At 29.9% G+C, this 15,000-nt stretch overlaps 1 protein-coding gene across 2 annotated transcripts in view; it reads right to left on the reverse strand.

The window, feature by feature from the left end:
- The window catches only part of LOC145256198 (gremlin-1-like), a 209,896-nt gene extending 195,118 nt beyond the window's left edge, over nt 1-14,778 (reverse strand). For both annotated transcript variants that reach the window (XM_080114812.1, XM_080114811.1), the window contains exon 1: nt 13,600-14,778. The gene's annotated coding sequence lies outside the window, so the exon portion shown is untranslated. The remainder of the gene's footprint in view (nt 1-13,599) is intronic.
- Between the last annotated feature and the right edge of the window lie 222 nt (nt 14,779-15,000).

The raw sequence follows: 15,000 nt of genomic DNA on the forward strand, positions 1-15,000 counted from the left end.
AATATACGTCTCTTACGTTTATGAAACTGTAATAGAATGTTCGGATAACAATTTACGATAGTGCAAATGGTTTTCCACAAAAATATAAAGTATATTATCTATCTATCTATCTATCTATCTATCTATTTATTTATCTGTGTGTGTGTGCGTGTGCCAGTATAATCATTTTTTAGGTAAGTTTGTATCCTGCACGAGGGAAACATCCTGAATACATTATATAAAACAGTTTATAAATTATGTATAAAGTTATGAAGATATACTCATGGGAATGAAATCACACCAAATCGTCAGGCTAAGAGTGTTAAATTTATGTAACTCACTTTCCATATATTTCCATAAATGTTTACCTAGCTCTACTCACATACCGAAGCAGCGCTCAGCCTAGCCTGGTTAAACAGGCTTCTTTCGAAGGAGGGACTTTCATAGGAGTATGGAAGTCCCAAGCGTTCCCTAACCGCAAGGAAATACCCTCCAGGAGAGATAATGACGTTAAGATTTTGCATCTCTCGCAGTGAAGTGTCGATGTCCTTCTACATACAGCGCCTAGTATCCCCAAATGGTCACCTATGTGGTACTGGCCAGGCTCTACGTTGCTTAACGTCGGAAATCTAAACAGAACCAGTGTGTCATCGTGATTATGCGGTACCCGCTCTTATTTGTGATTATGCTCTGCTCACGCATTGTGCATAGTTTAAGTAAATACTATAAATCGACGCATTTATTTTTACAAAGAGATTACTACAAATTAAGGCCCTGAGGCCACTCGAGGAAAAGGGTTAATGTGTACATGGTAGTCATTGGGACAGAAGCATGATAATCGTTTGTGGTGGAAATTTGGTATAATTAGATTATTGTACGATGACCGTTCGGCAAATACTCGTTGGGCTTGAAGTCGACATTGTAGTCGGCTGGGAAGAAGACCCGAGAAACAGAGTTCCACATACAAGTAGTTCTAGGAAAGAAGCTTAGTTCATGGAATCCACTTTTAGGTTTAGGTGCTGATGGAGATTGAGGGAATTTATTGATAGTGATTTGGGCTTAACAAGTGTTTTTTGTGAAAGATTGGCGAGGTGGAACAATAGATTGGAGTTCAGTCGAACACTCTCCATGAAAGTAACGATAGCGCAGCAATGTCTCTTCTGTGGGGAAAAGGTCAAAGAAGAGGAGAAAAGGGCATCACCTGCTAGATTACGGAGTCAGTTTTGAACTCTGCCAAAGCAGGATAGGCTACCCCAAACAGTTCCCGTCCAGATGTGACAACAGTACTCCATTTTAGGACGTATCTGACTTTTATTTTATTCTCTTATGATATGTGGATACATGAAATAATAACATGTGTGTACGTGTGTATGTATGTGTGTATGCGTGCGTATGACATAATCACGCTGACACACAGATTCTCATCAGATCACCGAAGTTAAGCAACATTGAGCCTGGTTAGTACCAGATGGGTGACCATTTGGGAATTCTAGGTGCTTTATGTGTTCTCCGCTTATCTCGGCATTATTTCCAGTCGTCCTGAACCTCCACTTGCCACTGGTATTTAACAACACCGACTCAGGAGTGGTGTAAGTGGAGATTGCACAACTCTTGGCACAAACATTTCACGCGCAGACACCCTTACAGGGGATATCCATAGTCTGTCAAGACTGAAGAAGCTACAGTGCACGCGCGTATGTGTGTGTGAATTTATCAGTTCCGTTCTTTGTTGTACATTCATCAGGTGAACTAAATTTGGAGAGAAAATGCAACTGTAGAATATCTAACGAATCTCCATCGGAGGGCAATTGCTTAATTTCTGAAATTGTATACAAATGTGAAGATAAGGTGGATAATAATAAAAGGATACACCTAGGGGAAACTGAACTTTTTTTAAGGACGGATACCGAAACTATGTTGCATCTTTATAAATTGAACCAGAGAATGAACCAAATAGGATTGAGGATAATGATAGAAATAAGGATAGAACAAAAATAATTATTAAAAATAAGAAGAGAAACACAACTGCATTAGATGATTGGATTTCCCTGAACTACGAAAGAATAAAAAAGATTATGAATTAAAATGATCAATAATAGTTAAAACTAGAAATTATAAACCGAGTAAATAAAAAAGATGTAATCTATGTTTACTTGAAGCATACCACATAAAGAGGAATTCTTAAACAAAAAGTTAGATGTTATACAAAGCTGTCTTCATAGAAATAAATTCCTGTTATCACACATAAAATCCGATTCAAATAAATTTGAAAAAGAAAAATTTATTGAAAATGTTGGTGATTAAATGTAAGTATGTAAATAGAATGCTTAATTGATTTACTAAGATTTTACACTGGTGCAATAAATAAATAAATCGCCAACTAAACTTATAGAAACTAAAATGATTATAACCTAAACGGGAGCAATAGAAGTAATTTTAATATTAGTTATGGATAATAAGATAACACCTGGGTAATTCCAATAACACGAAGATTAGGATAAATTAAAATAAGTTTAATAAAAATATAAAATTGAAGAAAACTAAGTGAGAAGTTGGATATATATATATATATATATATATATATATATATATATATATATATAACTATTTCATTTATTCACATAAATTTACTATACGAAAGTATAGATTTATGCGTAAACTTTAAGTATTTACTTCAAAAGTGCTCAATACGTAGGTAGAGCTAGTTAGTAATTTATAAAATATATATGGCGATTAAGCTACACTGAATATTCTGCGTTTCATCCAACTATAGGATTCGTCAGGCTTATGCACATAAGCCTGACGAATCCTATAGTTGGATGAAACGCAGTATATTCAGTGTAGCTTAATCGCCATATATATTTTATAAATTACTATATATATTTATATATATATTGTATTTTGTGCACATAAAGTTGTGTGTGTGTGTGTGCGTGATTAGTTTTTATTGGAAAAAGAAATCCAGCAGAGTGCTCAATTAAAAGATACGTCATTGGTACCATCGGTTTCAAGCCCAATAATTAGGACCGTTTTAGATATCCATATCAAGCTCTCTTCAGCCAATACTCATCTGTGTGTGTGTAGTAATGAGTATTGGCCGAAGAGAGCTTGATATACACAAAATATAAATATGCTCTTATTTTTCGGATTTTCTTTTTAATTGAGCACTCTGCTGAATTTCTTTTTCCAAAAAAAAAATAATCACACACACACACACACACACACACACACACACACACACACACACACACACACACACACACACACACACACACACACATATATATATATATAAACATAAATTAGTCCTCGCGCAAAAGAGTAGGACGCAAAATGTTTTAAATGATAATATTAATAGAATAACAATAACAAAGACTTTCGCTGGCGAGGACTACTATTGACCGTAACCAGTTATACAGTCCTTTGGAAATTTTCATCTCTATTTTTCTCGTTATGTACTGAATATTTGTTAATGAAACCTATATGAAATATGTTCCTTATTAAATTTTAAAGAGTTTCTATTCTTAAAAAAGTTTTAAAATATTTAATCTAAAAAAGTTATTTTAAAGTTTGTGTTAAAAAAATCAGATTTTCTCATTATTCAGACCTGTATTATAAAGAGGGAGTTGCAAAAAATGAGTTGTGGTGTGAGGAGAAATACAAACTGAAACAGAGAGAATATTTAGACCTGTAATAATACAAAGAGAGGGTTACAAAAATGAGTTGTGGTGTGAGGAGAAATACAAACTGAAACAGAGAGAATATTCAGACATGTAATAATACAAAGAGGGGGTTGCAAAAATGAGTTGTAGTGTGAGGAGAAATACAAAATGAAATAGAGAGAAGGAGAGTTTTAAAATATAATCTTGAAAAGATAAAATACACGTTAGAAAAGCATTTCATCCAAGGCATGAAAATTGTTAAACACAATGTTTTTACTATAGGCTTTAAAAATAAAGGTACAAGATTCAATTTGAAATATATTTATCTTCAAAGTGCACTTTTATAAATTTTACAAAGTAAGGTATAAAAATTTAATTTAAATTGAATCAAAAAATTACCTTGGATTTATTTTATGTAATGTACATTTTGTTGCAATTTAAAAAAACATTATCTTTCATCTAGCAATTAATGATACAGATATAAAATTTTCAATGATTTTTTTTGAAGTGCAACAGAATGTACATTACATAAAATAACTCCAAGGTAATTTATTGATTCAATTTAAATTAAATTCGATATTCGAAATTATCCGATGAAAGAAGAAACAAGCGATTTGGATCAATGTTAACACCTTACACAGACTAACATCGCAAATGCATTTGAGAAGTTTTATTACCACGCAAGCAGAAAGACCCGACATATAAAATCAACAGTAGGTTCTTTGATATGACAGGGGGCGTCCGAAATGAATATTTCTGTTTAAAGCACAATTGAAGCATGATACGTGACTTTTTCAGTTTAAACTTTAATTCAATCCATTATATATAAAGATGATTTTATAAAATCAATAGTAGATTCTCTGCAGTGCAATTAGACTACAATGTATTGTGGACTAAGTCACTGCAGGGAGGCATCTGAAGCTTCCTTTCAGTACACGATATATATATATATATATATATATATATATATATATATATATATATATATATATATATATATATGGTGGGGTAACAAAAACATATTTATATAAAAAAAAATATCGTTAAGACCGTCTTTCAACACGGATTGGAGTTCTCTGAAGGAATATTAATAAGCTATCAAGCACTACTATATTTCTTTACCTCACAGTATATTTTATTTTCATTTTTCCAAGCAGTTATACTCGTGAAAAGGAACGACAATCCAAAATTTGATGTTTTATCGGTAAATTAAACAGTCAAATAGGAATATTTTGATTGTTTTTTCTTTAAAATAAATTTTTGAACAATAAATTGTAACAGTGATTTTAGAATGTGATGTTTTTTTTTTAATGTAAATGGAATTTGTAATATACAAATATGGCGTTAACTTAACGTTTAAAAATAATTTTCCTTTGATCAATATAAAAAATAAACATGTTCTTCTAAATTGACCGTGTTGACACCCATTTTCAGAGATTTAATTCATTAAAAAAACATCATAAACAAAATAACGCAAATGAAGCTATTAAATGGCGGAACATTTATTAAATTAGATTAAAATTTGGGTTTGTTTTACAATCCACAGATATTCGAAAAAGTGGCAAAATAATCAAATATATAGCCAGCCATAGCTAGTTTTTAGTGTTTTTACTTAATGTAAAATGTTTATTCGGCTTGAAAAACAAGCTATATCAACATCGCGGCCATTTTTTCTTGCGTTTGTGTAACCGGTTGACATTGCTTATTTTTCGAGCCGCATAAACATTTTACCTTAAATAAAAACATTCAAAACCTACTCAGCTAGGTAGAAGAGTAGCTTTTCTTGCCTTTTGTAACATTTATTTCTTATATATTTGATGTTTTAACCACTTTTTGGAATCTCTGCGGATTCTAAAATAAACCTTATTTATTATTTTTTACAATTTACAATTTTACAAAATTATTTTCAAATTTATATATTTCTTAAATTTACAAATTTTGGATGTTTTTTGTTGTTATTTGTTTTCGTTAGTAAAACTTTTCCGAAAATTAAAAAAAAAAAAAAACAAGAACAAAAAAAAAACTCATGAAATCAAGAAATTCTCACTAATCAAAAAAAAAACAGTCGTCGTCGTCGTCGTCGTCGTCGTCGTCGTCGTCGTCGTCGTCGTCGTCATCATCATCATCATCATCATCAGAAGAAGAAGAAGAAGAAGAAGAATATGAATATGAATATGAATATAAAAATTCTAGGTACGTGCTATTTACTGGCCAAAAACGATAGGGCCCATAGTTTTGAAAGCCGGCAAATTATCTATATATCTATAAAAGTGAACGTGTCTGTCTGTGTGTCTGTGTGTCTGTCTGTCTGTGTACATTTCCCTACGCAATAAATCTGTCAATTTTTAGTCTATAGACTCGAAATTTGAAATACCGGGTACTGAGATTTGGGAAAATCGATGTGACGGGTGTCAGCCAGAAATTTCGCTGTTAAGGGGTCAAATTTCAACGATTTGACCTTTAAGAACTCTACCAAACTCCTCCGACAATTTTGGGTCTAGACACTTGAAATTTTAGATTTAGGTTCCTTGAACCTGGATCTAACTTAATAAAATGATTTGAGCCCGAAACAATAAATTTTAAGGGGTCATAATAGGGGTCAAAGTTTTAAAAAATTAACCATTTTTTTTTTGTTTTTTTTGCTTTTTTTTCACAGCATACACCTCCAAACACCCAAGCAACGCCGGGCACCCCTGCTAGTATATATATATATTTTTTTAATAAGTTTCCGATTACTTTTTCATTGTGTTTGAAAAATTAAGGCCTAAAATTATTCTCTAAAAGGAAAAACATATATTTTTACACGTGTATAAAAAGTTTTTAATGAAAAATATTTTTACAGCTTCTATGAAAACTTTGAAATCCTTTGATAGATAAATATTAGTTTTCTGGAACTATTTTAAATATAATTAGCAAAGAAAAGTCTTAAGATACTGAATTAAAAACGAAAAACTTTACTTTTACAAAAAAAAAAAAAAATCATAATTATCCCCAAATAATAAGTTTAGTAATAGAAACCAGCCCTTGCTTGATCAGAACGAACGAAAAGCTGCGGCGCGGAATTTCTATGGAAGCCCAAAGCGTAAAAAATCCAATTTCATTTTTAAACCTATAGAGAAATTAAAACATTATTATTCCTTAATTTCTATATTTTTGAAGATTATAAAAATATTAATTAATTTAAGTAATCCTATTTTGTTGTAATAAAAAGTGCTTATTTATTTTTCGGTACTCATAAAGTTTATCGCCAATAATGGGGACGCCATTTTTTTCGAGCACGTGTCATTAAAATCAGAGGGAGAAATCAGTATTTTAAACTATGGCGAAAGTAGGAAATAAATAATAAAAGAAATTAAACTAGATGTTAATTACTCCCGGAAAGATCTATGAAAAAAAAAAGAAAAAAAAAGAAGTAAATAAAGAAAGTAAAAGAGAACATATATCCTCCGTAGTTGTTTCATTGGAAATGTTTCGATTTAATTAATGAAAACAAGAAACCTATTCATGAAACGTGTATATATATATATATATATATATATATATATATATATATATATATATATATATATATATATATATATATATATATATATATATATATTAAAAACAGAAAATGAAAATTACATATTCATAATTGTTTAAACTGGGCGAGGGTCATTTGAAAACGAAAACATTTATTGTATAAAAAATGCATCAAAATATAATTGTAAAGTAATTTTTTGAAATGTCTGCGTAAGAAAATATAATTTTAATAAACATTGTAATTTTTTGTTATTTATTTCCTACTTCGATCATAGTTTGAAATACTGATATCTCCAGCTGATTTTTACAAAAAAAAAAAAAAAAAAAAAAATGGGGGTCTCCATTTTCTGCGATAAACTATAGAAGTACCTATTTTTTCAATGTGTACAATTAAGATTTTATAAAGATTGAATTTGACTTGATATTAGCTCTGTGTTCAGTAGCATTTTTAACAATAAACAACAGTATATTGGTTAAAAATTCCTAAATTCAGTAATATTCTGCAAATAATGATTAAAATCTGTTTAGCATTGTTTATCATTAGAATTTATAATAACTTGCCTACGGCTTCAATTTCTTTTATTTATTGTTTTACATGATGAATTGATTTATTCTTAAACGCGTCTTAACGATAAATTAAACGAGTTCTTTTCAAATAAAAGTAAAAGTGCGTTTTAAATCGGAAAAACGTCAATTAAAATCACCGATTATACTGAGAATTTATTCATTTGAAATCAGCTAAAACAATTATTTACTAATAATCAAACAGACACGACAGGTAAGATGCAAATGTTGTCTTAATGTTGTTTTTTTTTACAATGTTACCCACACGCACTTTAAATAAATCGTTAGTAGAATTAATCTCATTTTAAAATTATTTTTCTTAGTGATTCTGGATTCACCGATTATACTGAGAATTTATTCATTTGAAATCAGCTAAAACAATTATTTACTAATAATCAAACAGACACGACAGGTAAGATGCAAATGCTGTCTTAATGTTGTTTTTTTTACAATGTTACCCACACGCACTTCTTTAAATAAATCGTTAGTAGAATTAATCTCATTTTAAAATTATTTTTCTTAGTGATTCTGGATTCCAATTTTTAAAAATTTTATTTTCAAAATTATAAAAAAATATTCTTAGGCTGACGTTTACTCGTTAATGCATATAAGAAAAATATTATAATATTACATTTACATTTTTCGCGGTAATTGTTATAAAAAAATCACATGAATATTTTTTAAATTAATTATTATTTGTTGAAAATATTGAATAAACAATGTTTGATTCAATGATAATATCGTTAGTTCGAGAAATTAATTATTAGCTTTTAACAAATTAGGCACTTCTGCATTATGCAACCGAGCCCCATTGTTAGAGGGCGATAACTCCAATTTCTTCTTTGTCAAATAAATAATAAACAAGATTTTTTTTCCGAACACAAAATTATTTGCAAACGAAAACAAAATTATTGGATAAAACTGTATCAAAATGTAATTGTAAAGACATTTATTGAAAAGTCTGCGTAAGAAAATATAATTTTAATAAAATAATTTTAGGCATTTTTGTCATTAAAGGAATATTGGATTTTTATAAAATAAATAGTTTTTTTTAAACAAATAAATAATTTTAATAAAACATTTTCCGAATTAAAGCAATTTTGAAGGATTAACGACAAATTTATAATTTAAATGAAACATTTTTCCAAATTTAAGCAACATTGGATTTTTTCTGAAACGTTTTTTGAATTGAAGTAAAAAAATAAAGAAATTTAATTAAACATTCAGCGTCCTCTGTTCTTTGACCGAAAAGCGCCACCTGGCGCGACACCAAAAAAAATTAAAAAAACATGGAGCTCGGCCACATAGTGCAGAAGTTCAAAAATTAAATTAATTTCATTAACACGGATTTTATTTTTAAAAATTCATTGTTAACATCTACGATGCTTTATTTTCATAAAAAAACAGAAGTAAATTCATCTTTACTTAAACCGTAATTTAGTAAATGTATTTTTTGCTGACACAAAATAATAGATTTCCACTAAAACTAAAAATAAATAAATACATAATGAGTTCATTATATTCTGCGATCCTTAATAAATAACGAAAAGCTCATTAAAATTGGTTGATATCCTGAGTTTTGTTGAATTTTAAAGTGAAGGGTGGGGTCTAAAATGTTTGCACGTTTAGGGAGATCGGCCATTCATTTCGCATGTACCGAATTGTTGGCATTGGTTTCCCCGATATATTTCTAGTCAGAATTCTTTCTAGAAAACCATCGACTACTTACGGGAGAGATGACGTAAAAGTTATTAACATCCAAGAGATTTTGTGGAACGAATTAGATTCGACCTTGAAACATCCAGATCGTCAGTCAGTGTCATGAACCACTTGACCACCGTAACTTCCTAATCTTGTAAGACGGATAATTAGTAGAGCTGTGACAACAGCATATTCTTTTCATTCTTTTGACTCTCAAGTATATATCCGACACAGTAAGACACAGTCAATCAACCGAGAACCACACCAGTCTATATGAAAACATATAAGATATTAACGGATATATACTTAAGAGTCAAAACAATGAAAATAATATTCCGTTGTCACAATCCTAATAATTAATAAAAATACACTTTATATATATATATATATATATATATATATATATATATATATATATATATATATATATATATATATATATTGTCACTACATAAAGGCTATATTCCAAATTCCATGATGTTGAGCATCTTATAATTTATTCCTTTAAATAAATTACGGATTCAATTATATATATATATATATATATATATATATATATATATATATATATATATATATATATATATATATATCCGTGGACATATGCTCGTCCTTTTATTTAAAAGGACGAGCATATGTCCACGGATATATATATATATATATATATATATATATATATATATATATATATATATATATATATATATATATATATATATAATTGAGTTATCTTCCTTTATTTATTAAATATGGCAGATAAAGACACAAGGTTATCGCTCTCTCATAAAATTTGATTTTCTTAGTTAAACAAATAAAACTATTTGATCAATTTATGCGACTCTTGGAATGTGATTTTTCGTTTCGTTACGGGTGCGTACATCATAAAGATTTGTTTTTTAATTTTGCCTTTTAATTAGGTTGAACTCTAGACTTGCACCAAAAATGTTTTTATAATTTTTAGCAGGGAGTTCAAGTTTGTACGTTAGTTTATAAATGCAGGAATAAATGTTTTACAGCAAATCCTTTTGGTTCTCATGTAGTTGTTGTCTCCCCAATTCCATTTTCACTTTTTTTTTATTACTTACATGCCACTATTCCGAATTCGTAGCAGTGAGCCGAGATCAGTGGATCCTTTTTTTTTGTACCAAAACGGTCATTAACAATGTGTCTATTTAAAGTTGAACGTATTCACAAACCGATATAAATTATTGCACAGTAAAAATAATCAACTTAAATTAAAAATCATTTTTCTTATTTCGAATTATTTAATCAAATTCAATTTTTGCATGATTACTAATTTTAAAAAGTTTTTTTTTTAATAATATTTTCAAGTTAAATTCAGTTTTTACAAAAAGTTCATTAAATTGTTAGGTAATTTGCAAGAATAACTTTTTATATTTAGCAACCAAATAGAAATGGAATTTTTACTTGATTAAATAATTCGAAATAAGAAATATTACTTTTTTGTTATAATTTAATTTTTTTTTTATTGTGCAATAAAATAATTTGTATCAGTTTGAAATATGTTAAACATAAAACACCCCCCCAAAAAAAAACATTGTTAATGGCCGTTTTAGTAGTCCACTGATGTAGACCAACTACTACGAATTCGAAATAGGGGCATGTGAGCGAGAAAAGACGATAGTAGAATCAGGGAGACAACAACTACATGAGAACCCCTTTTTAAAAATAGTCTGAAAATGTATTTGAGCGATCATGTAAACGGGGTGGGGCCGGATTTACGGGTCTCGCGCATGCATCACCTAAATATACCGGGCGTTTACAAGTAAATTGGAGATTCAAAAGAAAAAAAATGTTTGTCTATGAAATATAGTTGCATTAAATATTGATTTGCTTTGTTGGCTCGCTATTGCTTTGCTTCGCAAACTTCACCACTTAATATAATGGAAACATTAGTTTAAAATAATCATAATAAAAATATTCGTGACTTTGTTGTGAAGCCAAAACAAGATCTTTCCCATTTATTAAAATACATAATTATCTAACATTTTGGTAATTTAAATACAAATCTGTCTTTTAAACGTGACTGGACTGGGTACCTCACGAGGAACGTGAACCCTGTGTAAACGTTTTTTATGGTTGGCCCTTAAATGCGCAAAAAGGTTTCTTTCACTTTCTTCGTACATATCTCATATACTTTTTTTTTTTAATCGCGCGTGTATTTATTTTATTTTTATATTTTTTTTATTAAATTTGATTCATACTTTTATTTCGTGCTTGTTTTTATTTTATATCCAGTTTATTTTGATATATTTTTATTGTATTTTCTCCACTAAATATCTTTATTTTTTGTTACATTTATTTTTTCATATATATTAAAATAATGCTTTTGGACATTCTTTTTTTTTTTTTGCCTTAAATAGTATTTTCCAAAAAAGTTTTCGCGATTAATTTAACCAATGAAAACATTTTGTGCATACCCTTCCAGGGAGCAGCCACAAAAAAAAAAAAAAAAAAAAAAAAAAAACGTGTACGCAGGATCCGTGTTCCCTGTGAAGTAAGTACCCGTGATTATAAAGGAAGAAAAAGAAAACAGAAATCAACTTGTGTTTTCACTTTTCTTTAATTTTTTTTTTTTTTTTTTTTTTTTTCTTACAAAGGGGGCACCACATATCATGGTCCGTAGGTCACTCAGAGATAACGGTTAATGAGTGTAGGTAGTCATCAGGACAATAACATTGTGATCGTTATTAGTGCTTGGTGTAATTTGATCATTTAAAATGACGGTTCAACAAAAACTTATTTACGTTGAACTTGAAAACGACAATATTGCTGTCAGCTGGTTACAATCAAAATCAAAAATCGCTCAAAACTCGAAAATTAAACAAAATACTGATAGAAACTCACCTAATCAATGTCATCAACGTTCTGCGTCTTATGTCAAAAAAACAAAACAAAAAAAAAACACCCAATAAATGTCCCTGTGACATCAGTATTTATTCAATTTTTGAATTTTTAGCGATTATCGACACCCCCGATAACCGTCTGGTCTGATGTCAGGCATTTTTCTTGTTCTAACTTAAGACAGACACTACCTGTGTTTCAAAGTAAATAAATGCCTTAAAATAAGTTAAAACTCACACAAAAACTTATCCATGTAAGTAGAAGAGTAACTTATTTTGCCTTTAGTAGTATTTATTTGTTATATATTTGTTTTTTTTTTCATTCTGTTGTGTATACTGAAACATATCGGAATGCTGACTATCGGGGTAACCAATGGTCATCAATAAATGTATCTGATTCCTGAGATATAAATAAAGGCAGTAAACTAAAATTGACCCAAACAAATAAATCGATAAAGTTACAAACAGAGCGAACAATAACACGTGTATAGATATATAAACAAATATTTAGTTCTCTCCTACTGACAAAAACTTTAGACACCAAGGTCAGAAAGTGAGGTTGAGAAGTCAGCACCCTCAAGGAGAGTCACTAAAACCTGCAAAAAGTATCTGACATTCCTGGTGAGAGCACCTCAGGCGATTAGTAATAAATTGACTCCTTTCCAAACAGAGAAAGTAAAGCCTGGGAAAGTGGACCTCCTAGAACTGCACAGAACTTAATTACCACCGCAAAATCAACAAGGACCGGATCATTACAGGAATGGCCTAATCTCTGTTGATTTTGGGGGCCTAGGATCAAAATCCCTAACATTTATCTATATATAGCTAGAATAATAAAATGTATAGTTAGGAATGGTATACAATGGATTTTTTTGTTGTTTTGGCGGATTTCAAAAAAAAAAAAAAAAAAAGAAATAATACAAATAAAAATAAATATGTAAATATAAAATAACGATTTAAAGTAAATAAAACATGCAGTTTAAATAAAAAAAGATCATAATAAAATTAAGTAAAATCTGTATATATATATACATACATATATATATATATTAATAATTATTACGCGCATAATATTATATATACATACATACATATATATATATTAATAATTATTACGTGCATAATATTATATATACATACATACATATATATATATTAATAATTATTACGTGCATAATATATATATATATATATATATATATATATATATATATATATATATATATATATATATATATATATATATATACAACTGTTTTCTTAGTTTTTTTTTTTTTAGTTTTAGATATAGGTAAATGGACACTAACCCAATAAATTTCCGGATCCTTGGTCTTTTGTTTTTTGTTTTTTTTTTTAGGTATATTTTCCTTTTTTATTTATTTATTTTGACTTTTTGTCGGGGGATCATAAATCCCATGGATCGCTGAACAGTTTTACACCCCCTTTTTATGTTTTATTTGTTTCCCTGGGGATCATGGACACTTCAGGTTCTTTCTTTCTTTTTTCTTCTTTCTTTCTTTCTTTCTTTCTTTCTTTCTTTCTCTATGTCTTGTATTTGACCTTTCGACAGTGGGTCAAAAATCCCTTGGATCTTAGGATAATGTTAAGTCCTTTGTTTTCTTCCTTTCCTTTCTTTTTTCTTTCTCTTTTTTATTATTTAAAAAAATTTTTTTTACAGGCCTTGCACAGTAAAAAAATATTTTGTTTTGAAAGGATCCACATTATCACCTCCTTCGACCCTTTCCTTCTTTCATTCCTGGAATTATACCTCGGTGGATTCCATCAACCACCGGACATTTTGCAACTTCCTTATTTCATGTTCTTTATTCTGCTATCTTTCTATTTTTTTTTTTTTTTTTTTTTAGATATTGTTAGGTAATAAAAAAAATCCTTTCCCTGCACGGAAGTCGCATTTTTCATTTAAAAAGAAAAAGAAAGAAATCCAGATTGTTTTTGGCCACCATAAGAAGCAAGAGGTTCCCCGTGTTTGGGTTACACGAATAATATAGTGTTGTCGCGCGTGTGTGTTTGGTGTGTGCCCTTAGCAGCGGCTGTTGACGGCCGCGCCGACGGCTTACTCGGGTTTTCCAATCAGTGACGATCGATAACAACAACAACAACAACAACAGGAAAAAAAAAATAAAGAAACAAAACAAAACAAAAAAAAAAAAACGTAAAAGAAGGAAAAGAAAACGCAGCGTCAATGAACGCGACGCCGCTTTTGCGTGGATCTTTTTATGAATGGACGGCGTCGACGACGGCCACGACCACGACGACGCGGAAAAAGCGTACGGAATAGAACGGGCGGACACATTTATGAATGAATGAATTATACAAACGGAGGTCCGTGTCGGTAGAATGAAAGGGAGGAGGGGGTGGTGTAAGAAAAGGGTGATGATGCAGAAGAAGAAGAAGAAGAAAAAAAAATGATGCTGATAATTGGTGAAGACGAAGGTGCGTAAAATTCCGGCCCAAAGTTAACTGTTGAGTCACACGTTCGCTCAAACATTAACATATCAGCTAATAAAGATCTACAAGAGAAACAACAAACAAAACAAAAACTGATTCACACACACACACACACACACACACACACACACACACACACACACACACACACACACACACACACACACACACACACACACACACACACACACACACACATATTTGCGTGTCTGTGAGTTTATGTACAAGTATAAAATAAT

Source organism: Euprymna scolopes, chromosome 32 (genome assembly GCF_053919585.1).
Source record: "Euprymna scolopes isolate OS-2025 chromosome 32, ASM5391958v1, whole genome shotgun sequence".
NCBI lineage: Eukaryota > Metazoa > Mollusca > Cephalopoda > Sepiida > Sepiolidae > Euprymna > Euprymna scolopes.